The sequence below is a fragment of the Kogia breviceps genome, chromosome 4 (genome assembly GCF_026419965.1).
Source record: "Kogia breviceps isolate mKogBre1 chromosome 4, mKogBre1 haplotype 1, whole genome shotgun sequence".
In the NCBI taxonomy this organism is placed as follows: Eukaryota; Metazoa; Chordata; class Mammalia; order Artiodactyla; family Physeteridae; genus Kogia; species Kogia breviceps.
The window spans coordinates 24,394,010-24,413,053 of record NC_081313.1 but is presented as its reverse complement, the minus strand read 5'-3'; positions in this window follow the sequence as shown (position 1 = coordinate 24,413,053).

The window sequence follows — 19,044 nt, the reverse complement described above, 5'->3', positions numbered from 1 at the left end:
GTGGGGCGAGTCCGCGGCGGCAGAGGCCGGCTGAACGCCGCACCGGCCCGAGGCGCTCCGTGAGTTTTCCCTGGGAAGCAGTCCCTGGATCCCGGGACCCTGGCGGTGGCGGGCTGCACAGGCTTCCGGGAGGGGCGGTGTGGAGAGTGACCTGTGCTCGCACACAGCTCTTGGTGGCGGCAGTAGCAACCCTAGAGTCCCACACCCGTCTCTGCTGTCTGCGCCGACAGCCGCAGCTCGTGCCCGTTTCTGGAGCTCCTTTATGCGGTGCCCTTAATCCCCTTTCCTCGCGCCTCAGGAAGCAAGGAGGCAAGAAAAAGTCTCTTGTCTCTTCGGCAGCTCCGCGCCCGTTTCTGGAGCTCCTTTAAGCGGCGTGCTTAAACCCCTCTCCTCGCGCACCAGGAGGCAAAGAGGGAAGAAAAGGTCTCTTGCCTCTTCGGCAGCTCCAGACTTCTCCCAAACTCCCTCCCGGCCAGCCGTGGTGCACTAACCCCTTCAGGCTGTTTTCACTCTGCCAACTCCAGACCTTTCCCTGGGATCCGCCCGAGGCTCAGTTCACAGCCCCGCCCGCCCCGGCGGCTGAGCAGACAAGGCTCTCGGGCTGGTGAGTGCTGATCCGCACTGATCCTCTGCGGGAATATCTCCGCTTTGCCCTCCGCACCCTGTTGCTGCGCTCTCGTCCGCGGCTCAAAGCTTCTCCCTCCGCCACCCGCAGTCTCCGTCCGCGAAGGGGCTTCTAGTGTGTGGGAACCTTTCCTCCTTTACGGCTTCCTCCCACTGGTGCAGGTCCCGTCCCTATTCTTTTGTCTCTGTTTATTCTTTTTTCTTTTGCCCTACCCAGGTACGTGGGGAGTTTCTTGCCTTTTGGGAGGTCTAAGGTCTTCTGCCAGCGTTCGGTGGGTGTTCTATAGGAGAAGTTCCACGTGTAGATGTATTTCTGATGTATCTGTGAGGAGGAAGAGTGATCTCCGCGTCTTACTCTTCCATCTTCTCGCCCCCCCTGATCCCCATGAGTTTTAAAACCACATATGAAAGCTTTAGGATTTGGAAATGTAATGGCTAGTGCAAAATTGAGTAAACTCTGGCCCTGTATAAGACATTTCTGCCTTTACACTCCAACGCCCATTCACACTGGCACCCTATTGTTAAGCTACCTTGTGAGGCCGAAATTTAATGTTTTGCAGAAGAGAGTGCCACATACTGCCCTTTCCAGACTTAGTCACTGAAGGAATAATTTCCTTCCAAGATCTTGAAAAACATATTTATTCTTGCTCCTAGAATAATCAGTTTCCTCAAGGAACTTTGAAGAATACACTGCTTTGAAAGATGATTATAGAATGTACAGCATATTTTAAATATTCAGCTGATAGTATAGCTGATAATAACCTTCAAGTTTTTATCATTAATTTTAAATTGTCTATTAGAAAAAAATGCATACTCGGCATAGGTAGGACATCACTACTTTATTTACACATATTTCAAGGTAATATGGAAAAGTCTGCTCAAGCTCTCTTTATGGTCAGTTAAGAGAAATGGCATAGTGGATAAAATCATATGGAAAGAGAATACAAATTAAAAGTGGTGAAATCCTTCACACTAATCACAAACAATACCTTCTATTAAACATTTTCTTTTCATTTAATTCTTGGAAATTTTAAGCTACTCTCAGACAAAATGGTAAGATAAAGCCGTCAGAGACCCTTCTATTCAGACAAGTAATTTTATTCTAGAAGATTTTAAGTTTCCCCACACAGCATTTAGTTGGTCTTAATTATGGAGTAATATAAATTATTTTTTACATAGTGCAAATTATGTTTTTTTAATTTGAAAAAATATAGAAGTGAAATTGGTAAATACAGTAATTGGTTTAGTAGGAGACTATGTACAACTAAAAGAAAACATTAATTGATTTTGTTTTTTCCATAGTCATATTTTCTCACTATATTATTTATTAATAATAAAACCTGAGAAAAATATAACAAATGCCCCTGAAGTCTTACCACAAATAATAAAACTTAACTAGGTATTTGTTTTAGATGATTATTAAAACTACATTTACTTTGTTGCCCTTCTCTAGTCCAATCCCTTACTTCCCAGCCAAAATTGAAGTTGATTATATTATATAGTAGTCAACACTTTTATATTTTTTACTAAATACATACATAACTAGATATAAGATATTTGGTTTTGTTTGTCTTACATGGTCTACAGTATTTACTGTGGAAGATTGTATGATTATTCCTAATGATCCACTGTGTTTCCTTTCAGGGAATTATGCATCCACTTCACTCTCCATGTAACTTGCAATGATGCCCTGCTCTTTCCTAGTCCACTGAAGTCAGGCTTGGCTATATAACCTGCGATCTCCAAGCAGAAACCTTAAATGACATTGCATGATTCTGTTCTTGCTCAGTCATAAATCAAGGTAAGGGCTGCTTCTTCAGCCAGGGTCTCAGTATAGAGGACATGTCCCTCAGAATAACAAGTGGCCTGCAGCTGATGTGTGACATGAATGAGAAATAAACTTTGTTGTTGCAGTGACACTGAGATTTAAGGCTGTTTGTTATTGCAGCATAATGTGGGGAAAGATGATTAATACACCAGTCTTCCTCAACTTGCCTTTTTTCACTTAAGATAATGTTTTTTGAGTATATTTTGATGCATATAGTTTTTGTTCAGGCTGGCAAACTGAGAGTAGCATTTAATTATTATTAATAAGTTATACAATTTTAATGTGACCTTACCACTTAATTCTTCTTACAAATTTTACCATAAAACAATTTTGAAACTATTTTGTTTCCTCTTTCATCTTAGAATTGTACAGCTATTAAACTTTGAAGAATAACTTACACATACACACACAGACTCACAAGGATTCACAGTCTTAATTGAAGTAATTTTGAAGTCCTGAGATTAATATCCCTAGTCATTGGGATTCCAAATTTGGAAATGAATACCTGACATTAATGTTCAAGTAGAATTTTGTAATTTGTTTTTGAATTCTGAATGGTAGATATGACAGCATTTCCAAAACTTGGGGCAAGCTAGCCAGCATTTTTTCTAAGGAAAGAGTCAGAACTTTTCTATAAGTCAAGAGATATAACCTCACTATCCATAAGACTTGTTATTCAAAAGAGAAGATGGTTATATTTTATTGATGTAAATTACATGAAATTCAAGGAATGCCAAACTTTACATTCTTCCACAGAATAATAGTTCAAAATCTAGGACAGACCTCAGCAAACTTTTTCACCAAGTATTTTGGGCTTTGCAGGCCAAGAGGCAAAATTGTCTCAATTAGGGCTTCCCTGGTGGCGCAGTGGTTGAGAGTCCGCCTGCCGATGCAGGGGACACGGGTTCGTGCCCCGGTCCGGGAGGATCCCACGTGCCGCGGAGCAGCTGGGCCCGTGAGCCATGGCCGCTGAGCCTGTGCGTCCGGAGCCTGTGCTCCGCGGCAGGAGAGGCCACAGCAGTGAGAGGCCCGTGTACCTAAAAAAAAAAAAAAAAAATTTGTCTCAATTACTCAGATTTTCCATTGAAGTATGAGAGCAGTCATGGAAAATACATAAAAGAGTGATCATATCTGTGTTGTAATAAAGCTTTATGAACATGAAAATAGATTATTCTTTTTTAGATTCTAACCATTTAAAATGTAAAAACATTCTTTGTTCATGTACTTTATATACAAAAACAGGTAGGAGGCTGGACTTGACATGCGAGCTGTATTTTGCCAACCCCTGATTGAGAACCTCAAGCGATGAATGATTCTGCAATAAGGATAAAAGAACTATAACAGTAAGTAATGATTATTTAAAATCTGTTAATGATACAATCTACACATGAGCTTTGAGGCTGTTGCATTCTCACATGTGAAACCAAGGCACATGACTCTGTCTGTAAGTTGCTAAAATGTGGGCATTTACTACTGAATTTCTGACAACTATTTGGAAACCATCTTAGAGTAGCTCTCATAAGAGAAGAGAATGCACGCCCATCTCCATCAAGTCAAAATTTCTACTCTAGGAAACAATCTGTTATGATTTTCAGAAAAAAGCAGTCATCTCTCAAGTTATTTAATTTGTATCTCTATCTTCCTAAAAGATGCTATAAATAAACAAAACTACTCTCCTATCCTATAAATAAATAGCAACCACCTCCTTGCCATAGAGAAAATCTCTTTAAGAAAGTTATAGGAATTATGCATACACACTCCATTCTTTGGTATTGGAAGCCACCCATATGTTACCAAGGGGGCAGAGGGTGGGCAGCAGTGTTTGGAAACTAGAAGGCTTATTACATTCTCTTCACGTGAACTTTTATCCCTAAGTTTCAGTGTGTCAAAATGTTCTTGTCTATTTATTTGGACACCACATTCTGTTTGGGGTGTCTAAAGTATACGCCATTTCTCCTAACTCAGAACCAGCTGTTACAGGAGTTAGTCCTAGGATTTTGCTTAGTCCTTTTTCTGTGTCGTACTTTCCTCAATATTTGTTTCCTCAAACCAATATTACCAATACCATCCTTCTAATATTTAAATAAGATCCTACCTATTACAAATTATAATGGATATAATTATTGACAAAGAGAAATCTTAGGTCTTGCTGTTCTACTTTCTGTTTGTATCCCATAGAGGGTTAACTATCTACTCTCCAGTGAGGTATGGTCCTATAGATTCTTTGGGTCCATTTTATAATTTTTACAGAATGAGAAAACTGCCAGTCAAACTATCTGCCATTTATTTATCGATCAATACAGTGTAGTACAGTTGTTCTAAAGTTCTTAGTAGACAGCGAAGGGGTGATGAGTCTGGTATTGATTGGCTCATGTCATAAGTTGTCACGGGAGAAAAGAGTGCTAAAATTATATGTGTGGTGTAAATATAGAAGGCACAAAAATATTTTTAATCTTTATCTTTCTTTTTCTGAGTTATTTCCAAATAATGTTCTGAAAAACAGTCCATGTCCTGGCTAAAAAGACCAAGTTATTAAGGCAAATGCAGGATGGAGATGTGTTTGTGTGATTAAGTATTTTAATAAAACTTCGTAAACTGCAAGTAGAGGGGTATATACAACATGTAAGTAAAGAAATAAGTGGGAAAAATAGAAAAAACTATAATATTTTTAAATCCATGTAACTAATGATTAAAAGGGACAGGCTGGTATAAAAAGAATGTTTCATACTTATTTCCGTCAAGTCACAAGAATTATGAAAAAACTGATTTATTTAAACTGAGGAAATACTGAAATTAATTTGATAGCTGGCAGCTGTGTTTCCAGGTTGAAAACGTTTTTTATACATCCAGCTGCAAGGAGATACTGCAGGCAGGACTTGATAGATATCTGGTCCATCTTGGTTACCTTGTAGAGTTCCAGAAAGTCTCAAGTTTTGCTTAGTTGGAAATGCTGCACACTCTTTGTTCCCCCAAGAAAGTCTAGGTAAGTCATAGTACAGTGTGTCTAGTTCCCCAGAGTTACCTCATTACTGATCCCGCCCATCCTGACTGGACCCAAGCAAAGATAAAACACTGTGAACTTGTAAAAAGATTATGCCACATCCTGTGATTAAAAACAGAAAAAAAAAATTGGCTCTGACTAGTGTTTTGTGCTTATCAGTAAGTCTTGCTTTTCCATGAGGAGATCGTTAATTTTGTTTTTTCCTCAAAGATAATGATTCACTTTTACCAACACCACTTCTGACTCTCAACTGAAGGTAAAATTTCCCTGTAGCTCAATCAAGACGGTGGATCTGAAAGTCCCTGGAAGACAAGCTTTCTGGATTTGATCTCTGCAACAGTAATGTGCAGATAAAAAATATCATATTTGTAGCACACAAGTAGTGATTTCACTAATTATTTAAATCCAGCCTCCAGTTGGCATACACCAGTATGCTTTGGAGATTCTCCTCCAGCTTATTATTTGCAAACTCTGTTCTCTTATGCCAGATAAAACTTGAATTGTCTCCATCAATTTGAATTCAAATAAAGGATATCACTTTCTTTCCCTGATAAATATATTTTATCACATTAGTATTTAAATTTGGATTTGGTCTTTTAGCAAGATGGGATGTGTCATAAAACAGAGGGGCAAAAAGCAAAGTGCTGGGAAGGATTTTTCATTCCCTGAAGGAAACAATCTAGAGCTCATAATTGGAAGCAGAGGAAAGAAGTGCAAATGTACTATGAAAACTCTCCAACTACTAAAATATCTAAAGTGAAATATTAAAAACATTGTGTAATATGAGTATATATATATATATATACATTTTAAAAATTCTCACTTGACAAAATCAAAAAGGTTTTATCTTACTATACCTAGTAAGACTGACTTTAACAAACTTAGCTTAAACTTGCATTTATTGCATGCAGTGGTTAATGTGTTGCTTTTTCTTGAGTTTAAGGATGTAACTATAGATACTGAGGGCCCAAATAAATACCCTAGGTAACTAGCTGCAATAGAGAACACAGGATTTTTGAAAAGATAGTGTTATTCTTAGTGAATGTGTATATGTGTGTGTTTGATATGAGAGCAAAGATAAGCTCTGTGAGAGATACTCAATGTTAGCATATACAAGTAGGTACAACTAACCACTAGATACTATTAGAATTGCATCATAATTATAGTAATTGTTTCAAATGAAATCAATCCATTCATCAGCACATATACACCAATGGCATTGCATATAATTTCCAACATGTTTGCTTAATCCTAGTTTTTAATTTTTTATTTATTTTTAAAAATTTTTATTAGAGTATAGTGGCTTTACAATACTGTGTTAGTTTCTACTGTACAGCAGAGTGAATCAGCTATACATATACACATAGCCCCGCTTTTTTGGATTTCCGTCCCATTTAGGTCACCACAGAGCATTGAGAAGAGTTCCCTGTGCTCTACAGTAGATTCTCATTAGTTTTATTTTATACATAGTACCAATAGTGTATATATGTCAACCCCAATCTCCCAATTCATCCCACCCCCCTCTTTCCTCCTTGGTTAACTAATGTACTTTCTATCAATAATTTCATAGGCTAACATTAAAGGAAATAATGCATGCATATATGTCTGTTGTTGTAATGGATGGTATTTGTTTTCTGGTCAACACACACCTGCCCAAATTATCCCTCATTTTTCCCATATTCTGACAACCGCTTTCTTCCAAGCTCTAACCATATGAGTCCTGAACAACCCTCTTGTTCTTATATGATCCTGACACTGGGTATGATTGATGACATCACCTTTTCCTTGATTTTTTTGCCAAATAGGAGGCAAAAGTTTTAAAATATCAACTTCTGAACCTGTTGGAAATCCTATCACTCCATGAGAAGAAAGCTTCTCTGTTAGTCAAGAGAATGGTGTCTGAGTGCTGAGGTCACGACAGAATTCAAGTCCCCGTTTCTAGTTAATGTTGAGTCACAGCGGCAACACCGCCCTCCCTGGGTTTACTTTTATCATCCCCTTCATCAGTTGTATAATGTAACATTCTTTTCTGTGGTCCAAATTGGTCTGAATAGAATTTCAATAACTTAAAAATAAACTAATATGCTTTTTTCAGGGCCAGATGCTGAATAAAATGTGTGTTGATCTGTGGGGACCAAGTATTCTTTCTGTAACAAAGAGTGAGAAGATTTTTATTTGGGGGACTTATAAGAACAACAAGAAAATACAATTAGAACAATTGAGGCACTATAGGGAATTAGTGAAAAGCTTAATTTTAGATAATATAAACAAAAAAACCCAAAATATTCAGGCACAGACAGAACATCTCAGGTATAGATTATCTAACATATTTTATTAGATTATTTGTTCATCCAAGAAATAGATATTGAGACCTACTAAAGATATATTGACATAAAATGGTCTTGTTATGTTCAAGGAACCTCCCATAGGTCAGTGGAAATGGAGTAGGTTAAGAAGGGGTGTCAACAAACAGGGATAAAAAACAAAACTAAACTTTATGTCATATTAAGTGAATTGTAGGCTGTGAAAGGTTTTGAAAGTGTAAAGGGCAAAATACTTAATCTTCATCATCTTCATTAACTTCCTTGATATTCCATCTAACCCTGTGTTTGTACTAGAGTCATTAACTGTGTCAAATATTTTACTTACTTTATCTCAATTATTCTTCACAACAACCCAAGAGGGGATATTATTCTTCCCACTCTAAAAACAATTAAACAGTGATTAGGTAACAAGCTGAGAGTCACACAGCTAGGAATTGGAAAACATGGGTTTAAAATCCAGGAAAGTTTTCCTATAAAAAATTCTTGGTTTATTAATATTGTCGCTCAAAAGATAAATATAATTTAGTTTAATTAGCTTCTCTCCTCAATCTTTTCCCCACTTTTTCCTCCACACACTTCAAAAAGTAACCTACCCTTCTTTATTGCTTATTTTCGGTTCAACCGAATGTCTATCAACCATTTTTACTCATTGATAGAATAACACTTTATTTATTTTGCTAGCACACATATCTATCACTCTTTTCCCCTAAATTCATTCTCTGTTAAAAGTAATCCGTTTGTGTTATAAAAATTATAAATGAATCAATCACTAGATATATTTCACTGAATTTCCTATTATTTATATTTATGTTTACCAATTCCCTACTTGACTGTTTGCTTCTGAAAATAGGAACCAAGTAATCAGAGATTACTTTTAGGTTGATTACTGAACCATTTATAAAGTTAGAAAAATCATGTCATGAAAATTCAAGGTGTTAGCATGACAAAGATGTGAATGTGTTCTACCAGTAGCCTCTGTAAATGCCTGTAAATCCTATCGGTGCCTGAGCTGGGAGAGTCGTTGTGGTCCTCCTTATCATAGATAAGGAGTAGATACCGCCATTAAAGTTACATATATATATATATGTAATATATATATATTATATAGTAGAGTTAATATATATTATGTTAGTTATACATATTATATACATATAATATATATATATAAAATGAGACATTGGACTGCAGAAGGAGGGAAAACAGATCAAATCAAGAAACTAGACTTCAGAACCAATATGAAAAAACGAAATCATAGAGAACAGGACTCACCAACCATCTCAAGACATGAAACCAGGTGAACATAAGTGCTAACATAAAATACCTAGTAATGTAACCCTAAAGGAACTGCAGAGATGCATGTATTCTGTAAGGTAGGAGTTAGTGGAGAAGATCAGATAGGACCCATTATTTTCATCTTTACCCAAAACAGACAAAAAAAAAAAAACAACTACAATCTCTTCTATACTACAAACAGAATAATAACAAAAACAAAAACAGCTAAATTAAACATAAAACATAGCTTTAAAGTATGTAAAATACTCTGTGTAGAGAGGACAATAGAAGAAATTTTTTTAAAAAGAAAATAATTTTTGTAAGAGTAGAATGTCACCCACATTCTTACGGGATTTTTTTTTTTCCTTGAGGAGTGATGACCAAGGATAAATTCAGTTTTTTGTTAATTTACAGTTTAAAAGAAGCCCAAATTTGTTATATTGTTGGAGTTTACTCAGAAGGACCAATTTAAATCACACTGTAGTTTTTTCATTCTGTATTAAAATGTGTGTGTGTGTGTGTGTGTGTGTGTGTGTGTGTGTGTGAACTGAATACGGTTTAATCTGTTTAATATATAACAGAGAAAATGAAATACAATTTTTATAGGTAAAATATAGTAATGAAAAAGAGCATGAGATTCCAATATCTATTACCAACTTTTCATTTTCACAGCCCTGGAAATACTATATCAAAATGATTAAATTATATTTTAAGGAATATAATTAGAATAAGAAGATTATTATATTTAATAATTTTCTTCACATAGACAAAAAGTTTTGACCACAGAAAGTATCATTAACACAAATAATAGAATGTTCTTGTAATTTCTACTGCTGAATGACTATTAATTTAGCACTTTATGTATTTCATTATTGGAGTCAAATATAAAGAACAGTCTCTGAGATATTTATTGTATTGGGGGGAAAAGAAAGTTACTTTAAAAAAAGAAATCTCTTCAAGTAAGTTGTAGAATTCTGTCATAATTTTAGCAGCTCTATAACTCCAGCTCTTGCTTACCTGTCACAGGACTGAGGTTAAATAAATCCCAAATGACTGGAACCCTGTAACCCCATCCCTTAGAAATGATTGTGAGATGTATCTGTTAATCACGTAAGTCCAATTCTGCTTCAGGTATTCTGTGGCAGTTGTGTGTCAGCAGAGTAAAAGCAGCCAGCTGACAAGATCTGCCTTTCAAAATTAAAATGTATTTTGTTAGTATTTTTCTTTGAGATTGAATGCAATGTTGCCATTCATAGAAAGCAAGGTTGAATTCTTACCAAGTAGTCAACATTTCTAACCTTAACTCGAATTAATTTTTACTTTTTTTTCCAATATGATAGAGGCTAATCTTCCTTCCCATGATAATAGTTAAAAACGCATATATGAAGAGTGTTTTAAAGTTTAAAAAAATCTTTCCCATAATTTTTCTCATCTGAACCTCAAAAAGTCCTACCAGATATAATGGGCAAATTATCATTTATAGAGAAGGAAACTAGTAACTGTATCAGTTAAGGGACATGCCACAGTAGTACAGTCAACCAGCACCAGAGCCTGAACTCAAACCTGCATCTTATTTAGCAGTTCCTCCAGGAGACAAAACATTTTAAAATTGAAAGAGCTCAGACTCTGAAATCACAGATTTCTGCCTTTGAATCCCACACTTGCCGTGTGTGCTCTAGCGCATATATCATAATCTCTCTTAGTATCCACTTCCTTGTCTACAGTATGGAGCTACTAATACCAAAATTTTAAAGTTTGAGGTGGGGATTACATGATGTAAAATAACAGTTCCTTGTTAATAGATCTTTTTGTGTGTCATTTGTTTGTTTGAATTTCCACATCCTTCCAATTACACTGACCTTCTCTGATAGTTTTATTAAAATTTTGTTGAAGTGAAAATTTGCTAGAAATATTTCTGTGAAATGATAAGAAAGCCCAAATCTGCATTCTAAATGCTCTGTATTAGGGAAAAGAGCAAAATAAGAACTGGCAGACCTAGATTCTAGCCTTCTTTTTTATAATGATTAATTTCATGTGTCAACTTGGCTAAGCCATGGCACCCAGTTTTTGGTCAAACACCGGTCTAGATGTTATGATAAAAGTGTTCTTTAGATTTTACTAACATTTTAATCAGTAGACTGTGCATAAAGAAGATTATTTCTAGAATATGGGTGGGCCTCATCCAATCAGTTGAAAGTCTTGAAAGAACAGACAGAGATCCCCTGAAGAAGAAGGAATTCTGCCTCCAGGCTGCCTTCAGACTTGAGACTGCAACATCAACTCCTCCCTGGGTCTCTGGAGAATGCTGACTAATTTTATCTCCATTTATCCAGGGGTTCAAATCAAAACAAATAGTGAGTTTGGAAATGCTTTAGAGCATAGAGGGAAAAAGCATTATAGAACTAGTAGGCATTACAATAAAAGTTTATCTATTGAGCACATCATGTATGTCAGGAACTATTCTAAAATTGCGTGTAGGGGGAAGGAGGGTAGTTCATTTAATCCTCAGAATACCTTGTGATATAGGCACTATTTTTCTCTCCATGTTATACATTAAGAAACTGAGGCCTAGAAATCTTAAGTAGTTAGCCCAGGGCCAGACACTTACTAAGGGTAGAGTCAGCATATAACCAGGAATATTGATGTCAAAGCCTCTGTTTTATATCTGCAAACACATATGTACTATATTTCTTTACCAAATTTCCTAACTTTTCTAAACAATAATTTTTACATTATTTCCTCTTACCTTGGTTTTCCAAAATCTCTTCCATGCACTTTAATCTCAGCAGATGAACTTATTTCCAATTCCATACGGAAAAACACAGGCATAGAAGCAATCAGAAAAGACGTTCCTCACATTCTTTACACCAGATCAGACAAGCCAGCTACATCTGTGTTCCCTTCTGTAACCAAGCAAATACCCCCCAGGCCTGTATTTCCAGCCAACACCTCCACTCCTGACAGCAACTGGATTCTGAACTACAGTAGTACTCCTCCTCGTATTCTGCATCATCAGTATTTCCAGATCTATGGGTCCTCTCTCTAAACACATACATCTGAAAATAATAATAACAGCTTCCCTTCAAAACATAGGCCTTTCTAGCTGCTGTCCCGTTTCTCCTTTCCCCTTAACAGTAAAATGATCGTAAGAGTTATTGAAACCAGCTGTCTCCATTCTTCTCCTTCCGTTTCCCATTGAGTCCACTCCAGCGTGATTCTCTTTTTCTCACTGCCGCCCCTATCTGTTCTCCACATAGCAACCAGAAAGAGCCATTTAAAATGTAACTCGAATTGTATCACTTCTCCGCTGGAAATCCTGCCCAGTTAGAGTAAAAGCCATAGTCAGCATGGCCCACTTGGTTGGCCCTTTGTGATCTGGCTGTTTTCCTCCACTCTCTCTGGTGCGTCCTCCTACAGCCACGCTCAACTCCTTACTGCTCTCCAAATACACCAGCCACCTTCTGACCACATTTATGTTTGAATTTTTGGATTTTATTTTATTTATTTTTTGATACAGCAGTTTCTTATTAGTTATCCATTTTATACATATCAGTGTATATATAAGAGTTTTTTTTAATATCTTCATTGGAGTATAGTTGCTTTACAGTAGTGTGTTAGTTTCTGCTGTATAACAAAGTGAATCAGCTATATGCATAAGTATATACCCATATCCCCTCCCTCTTGCATCTCTCTCTCACCCTCCCTATCCCACCCCTCTAGGTGGACACAAAGCACCGAGCTGATCTCCCTGTGCTATGTGGCTGCTTCCCACTAGCTATCTATTTTACATTTGGTAGTGTATATATGTCCATGCCACTCTCTCACTTTGTCCCAGCTTACGTTTCCCCCTCCCCATGTGCTCAAGTCCATTCTCTACATCTGCATCTTTCTTCCTGTCCTGTCCCTAGGATCTTCAGAACTTTTTTTTTTTTTTTTTTTTTAGATTCCATGTATATGTGTTGGCACATGGTATTTGCTTTTCTCTTTCTGACTTATTTCACTCTGTAGGACAGACTCTAGGTCCATCCACCTCACTACAAATAACTCAATTTCATTTCTTTTTATCGCTGAGTAATATTCCATTGTATATGTATGCCACATCTTCTTTATCCATTTATCTGTCAATGGACACTTAGGTTGCTTCCATGTCCTGGCTATTGTAAATAGAGCTGCAGTGAACAGTGTGCTACATGACTCTTTTTGAATTATGATTTTCTCAGGGTATATGCCCAGTAGTGGGATTGTTGTGTTGTATGGTAGTTCTATTTTTAGTTTTTTAAGGAAACTCCATACTGTTCTCCATAGTGGCTGTATCAGTTTACTTTCCCACCAACAGTGCAAGAGGGTTCCTTTTCTCCACACCCTCTCCAGCATTTATTGTTTGTAGATTTTTTGATGATGGCCATTCTGACTGCTGTGAGGTGATACCTCATTATAGTTTTGATTTGCATTTCTCTAATGATTAGTGATGTTGAGCATCCTTTCATGTGTTTGTTGGTAATCTGTATATCTTCTTTGGAGAGGACCACAAGACATTTACACTTGCTGTTTGCTCTGCCTTGAATATTTTTCAGCCAGTTATCTTCATGGCTAACTCCTCTTCTCTCTGATCTCTGCTGAAAGTTTACCTCATCAAAAAGGCCTTCATTTACCACTTACCCTAAAAAGGCAATCTTCACTCCTCCCTCAAATCCCTCTCTCTTTAATCTACTTCACTTTCTCCATAGCACTTGTAACCATCGGACAATTTATATATTTATTGTTATTTGTTTATTGTGTTCCCCATAAACTTGAGAGCTCAATGAGGGCAATCACTTTGAAACTTTTTATTACTACTCTATTCCTAACACCTAAAACAATTAGTAGCACCCAATAAGTATTTTTTAATGAAAACGTAAATGCATGATTTCCATGGCTTGTACCAAGATCCCTATTGCTCAAAACCTTTAATCCTGATATTCTTCTACAAACTACACTCTCTTCTGCTTCAGGAACTTTATATATGCTGCATGCTCCTCCTCATCCCCAATCCAACCGGCCTTCTTTCTCTTTAATGGGCTCTCTCTCTGGTGAGATTTGGCCAATGTGGTGACAATCAATAAGAACTTTCTCAACACCCTACTTAAAGGAGTAACTCCACCACCACTTCTATTCCCTGTGTCTTGCAATCATTTTATTCCCTTGTATAATTACTATTTTTTTGTTTTGTTATTCCATGATGCCAAAAATAATGACTTGCTACTTAAGCAGTTTTTGGTTCCATTAATTTTTCTCAATATTTTTTGTTTTGTTTTCAATTTCCTTGATTGATTTCTGTTCTTACCTTCATTAATATTTTTCTTTCTGCTCAGTTTGAATTGAGTTACACTTTTTGTACTAGTTTTCTATAGGTGAAATCTTGGGTTATGTGTTTGAGAACTTTCTTCATTTGTAATATAGGAATTTAGTAGCACCCATTTACATTTAAGCATGCTGTTAACCCTAAATCCCACAAATTTTGATATATTTTATTTTTATGTTCTTTTAGTTGAAAGTATTTTCTTATATTACTTGAGGATTACTTTTTATCCATAGATTATTTAGAGGTACATTGTTTAATTTCCAAATATTTGGAGTTTTCTAGATGTCTTTGAATAACTGACTTTTGGTTTAATTCTGTTAACGGCAGATGGTGTACTTTGTGTGACTTAAATCTTCTTAGTAAGGTTTGTTTTATGCACAAACATATTGCTCTTTTTGGGTAGACTTGAGTGGTGTTATACTGTATTCGGGTGCTCAAAACCTCTGCTTTGTTACTAGTGACCTGTTCAGTGCATGTGCAGCTCAGGGGTTAGCTGGAGACTGGGGTCCGCTCAGGTGCAGATTCAGCATATCCCACTTTTCAGTTCCTTGCTCCTTCCTCTCCAGGCTCTCCAGTTGACAGAGGCCTCTTTTCCTGGTGACTTTGGTCAGAAATAGTGATTTAGCTCAGGATTTTTATCCTCTTACATGATTGTGGACATTCATTTGTAACTGATTTCCCTCTCAGAGGGAAGCAGCAAGAGAAAAGTAGGAGAAAAAATAACAGAGATTTCCCTCCATACTCTTCAGACCACAGGATCCCATTTCCTAGCTTTTCTTGCCAGATAGAAAGAATTTAGGTGTCAGCACAGATGTACTTTCACCATCCCTGATGCAACATCAGTGGGATTTTGACACTGGGCATTCTTGGGTGGTGTTTGGAGAGAGAGAGAATAGGAAAACAAGGAATTCCTCCCTACACTGCACTCAGTGTCTCACAGAGGCCTTTTCCCCCAGACTTCTGGATAGAAAGAGATTATTTCTTTCATAGTTTTTACTGCCTGGGCCTGCAAACATTTCTGGGATTCGAATACTTTCAAGTCAAAGCTAAGATCTATAAAGGAGAGAAGATCAGAAAAAGCATGGTGGTGCTTGTCATTCTTCAAGATTTGACTTCCCACCCCAATCTATCTGCTGTTATTTGTTTTTCAGAGTCTTCAGGTAGCTTCTTTATGTATTTAGAGTTTTTAGTTGTAATCAATGGGAGAAATAGCATATAGCAGGCTAACTCCATCTCCACTGAAACGTGAATCCAGTGTAGTAATTCAAATGATGGAATTCTGTTGATTCAAATATTATTCAGAGTAGACCGAATACCAATCACTTAATCAATTCTAGGGAAAAATACTATGAATAAGATGCTTCATTCTCTATTCTGTGAGTAAAATCTCTGATTTTAGTAGAAATAAACAGACACCTATCAAAAGTTAACAAGAAGTAAACATCTTAAAAGCTCTGTACAGTAACTCTAACAGGGAGCATATATTTGAGTTTTCAGTGCTACTAGCAACATGGCACATAATAAAATACTTGCAACATAAATTTCCAATATTCCCATCTGCTTGCTTCCTTTGCACTCATTCTTCATCTTTTTTAGTTAGGTCATTTCTGAAAGGAGCTCTCTAGCCTAACAAGATATATCAGTCCCACACCAATAATTGAAAAATGTGACCACTTCAGAAAATAATTGTATGAATAGTGGTAATAATTACTATGTACCAAGGGTCTTCTATGTTCACGAGCTGTATGGGGATGTTAATATGCATCATCTTATTTAATCTTTACAACAGTGATAAGAATTGAGACAAAATGCCTCATTTTACAGATGAGGACTCCAACTGTCAATAAGCTGAAATACCTTGCCTATGGTCACTCGACTAGTAAATGGGAGAGAGATTCTAACCTAGTTCTGCCAGACTTCAGCTCCCTCTCCCTTTAAAAAATGACTGTAATGACAATACATATCTAATCAAGCAAGTCTTATGAAAATATATGCAAACAATGTAATTTTATTAAGTCAAGATCATGAGTTAGAATGAAGATGAATTCGGTGTATATTGTAATTACGATGGATGGTGCAGTTATACCTAGGGAGTTTGGAAGAGAGTTTGAAGTGAGATTCATAGGTTGTATAATGGCAAGGATCAAATGAAGGAGGGACAAGGTAAGGAATAGCAATATTATTATTATTAATTTGTTTTACAAAATATAAAATTATAGAAATTAATCAATATTTTTCCTGGATATATGTGACTGACAGCTGATCTATGGACAGAGAATTTTGAATAAATATTGCTATACACATCTAAGTACTTTGTCATATGCCCTTGGATGCACATTTAAGAAACTCCATTAAGGTTCACAGGCAATTGTGATACAATGTAGCACACTGAAGTCATGAGATCTTGGATAAATGGTTTACTTTCCCAAGGGGTCTAACAGAACTCACATTGGTATTTTCAAAACCCCCTGCCCCTTGGCAACCACAAGTCTGTTCTTTAAGTCTGTGTGTCTCTTTCTGTTTCATAGATAAGTTCATTTCTGTCACATTTTAGATTCCACATACAAGTGATATCATATTGTATTTGTCTTTTTCTTTCTGACTTAAGAAGGGATACATTTTCCCCCCAAGTTCTACAGCTCCTGTGTGACTTTCCTAGAATACAACTAAGCTATATCAGACACAGAGCCTAAACTCACAAACAATAAGCTATAATCATTCCAGCTAGGAATCTACTATCTATGTCTTCTGGACTGTTAATGTGAAACAGTGGTATAAATGTGGAAAGGCTTTATAAATAGGGTGTATGTTCTGAGTAAATGTGAAATCATTAGTCTAAATAAAATGATATGTAGGATTTTAAAACAGTTAAACTTATTAGTTTGTCTTAGTTATTTCCATTTATTTTAATATAATATGTCTGTGTTTACTTATTATTACTGGCAATCTACAGAGCTCCTGAGTCAATGCTTCCAGTGTACACTTAATAGGGGTTTATTGGGAATCCTGAGTAACTGTATAATGAGAAGTACTTTTTCACCTTAAACAACAAGTAAACTCTTCCTACCATAGTATGTTTGAAACATCCCTCCTAGACTGATAAGTAAATGAAGTAACCTGTGAACATTTAACTGTTAAACACGTGTCCAATGTATATGTTGTCAAACAGTAACATCAAATTGATGACTTCATTTGCGTGAAATATGTAAGGTCATACCTAAGTTTGTTATACTCTATTAAACGTTGAAAAGACATAGATAACGCACCATTGTAAAGCAATTATACTCCAATACAGATGTTAAAAAAAGAAAAAGAAAAGACATAGAATAGTTATTGTGTAGCACTGATATGTAGAAATATCTTCAAGATATTTCTTGAAGGCAAATCAAGGCATACAAGAAAGTCTGTAATTTCTAGTTTTGGTAAAATGGTCAAAATATAAAGTATGTAATGTACATGTTGCTTATATCTGCAAAAGAACACTGAGAGTATCTGTAAGAAAATAATAGAAATGGTTGACCATAGACTATAAAAAAGGTTAAGGTTTGGATGTGTCTTCTCAATGTGTCTTCTTCATGAAGCATTTCACTAAATCAATAATTTTAGTTCTAGATCTTGCCATAAATTGCAATCTCGAATTATTTCTTCCTTGGATTTACTTATCTAATGAATCATTAAAAGCAGTTACTCTGAGTAATTTCATTAAATTTATATTAATTCTCTTAAACATAATATTATGCAAAGTCATAATTCCAAAATATGAGAGGATAGAGTCATATGTTAAGCAACAGAAAAAAATTATTAAACGATGCTTGCTTAATTTTCCAAAAGTTACAGTTATGACATAGAATGTAAAAACATCTCCTATGCAAAAATCAAATTTAATAAATGATGCCAGGTAATGCCTGTGTATGTTTAAGGCTGTAATATATGAAGTTTCAATATTTGTGATTATATGAGAAACCAAGACCATGGTACCTGAATTCCTGACTGTCAGGAAAAGTACCAATCCATGATGAAGTTCCCATAAAAGCTAGAGAATCAAGGATGCTGATGTAGAGTGCTTCTTAAAAATTAAGTCTTGATTATTTGAAAAATGGTCATTATTCTGAAATTGCTATTTCTAATTTTTTGATATTTCTTTTATGACCTATTGGTGATAAATAAATGACTTTCATTTTTGTTTTTAATATACTAACTCAGAAAAAGTGCAACTTTATGTGACCCCCCTGGCTCCTCATTTTTCTAAGTGGCTCAAAATCTCCAAAGTCTAAGATCACCATCCTACAGAAATTGTAAAATACCAAGCTATAGCAACTAGGAATTAAATGCATAATGTTACACAGTTAATAACCATATTTATGATCATGTATAAATTTGAGTTCAGCTAAGTCCCTACCTGGAGGTTATATTATTCCCCTGAAACAAAAGGAATTTAAAACCTGCCTCTCACTTTTGCATGAAGGTAAAAACATAATCAGCAAAGAATGGACTCAGTCACGAAGTTGCACAGTTACATACATAAAGCAAAAGTCACTTACTTTTCTGAGCAAATTAGAGGAAGCATCACTCTTTAGCAATACAGTTAGATAAATTCTGCATTTAAAACAGGAATTTTGATTGAATGCTTTTGTTTAAAGAAATATTGATAATT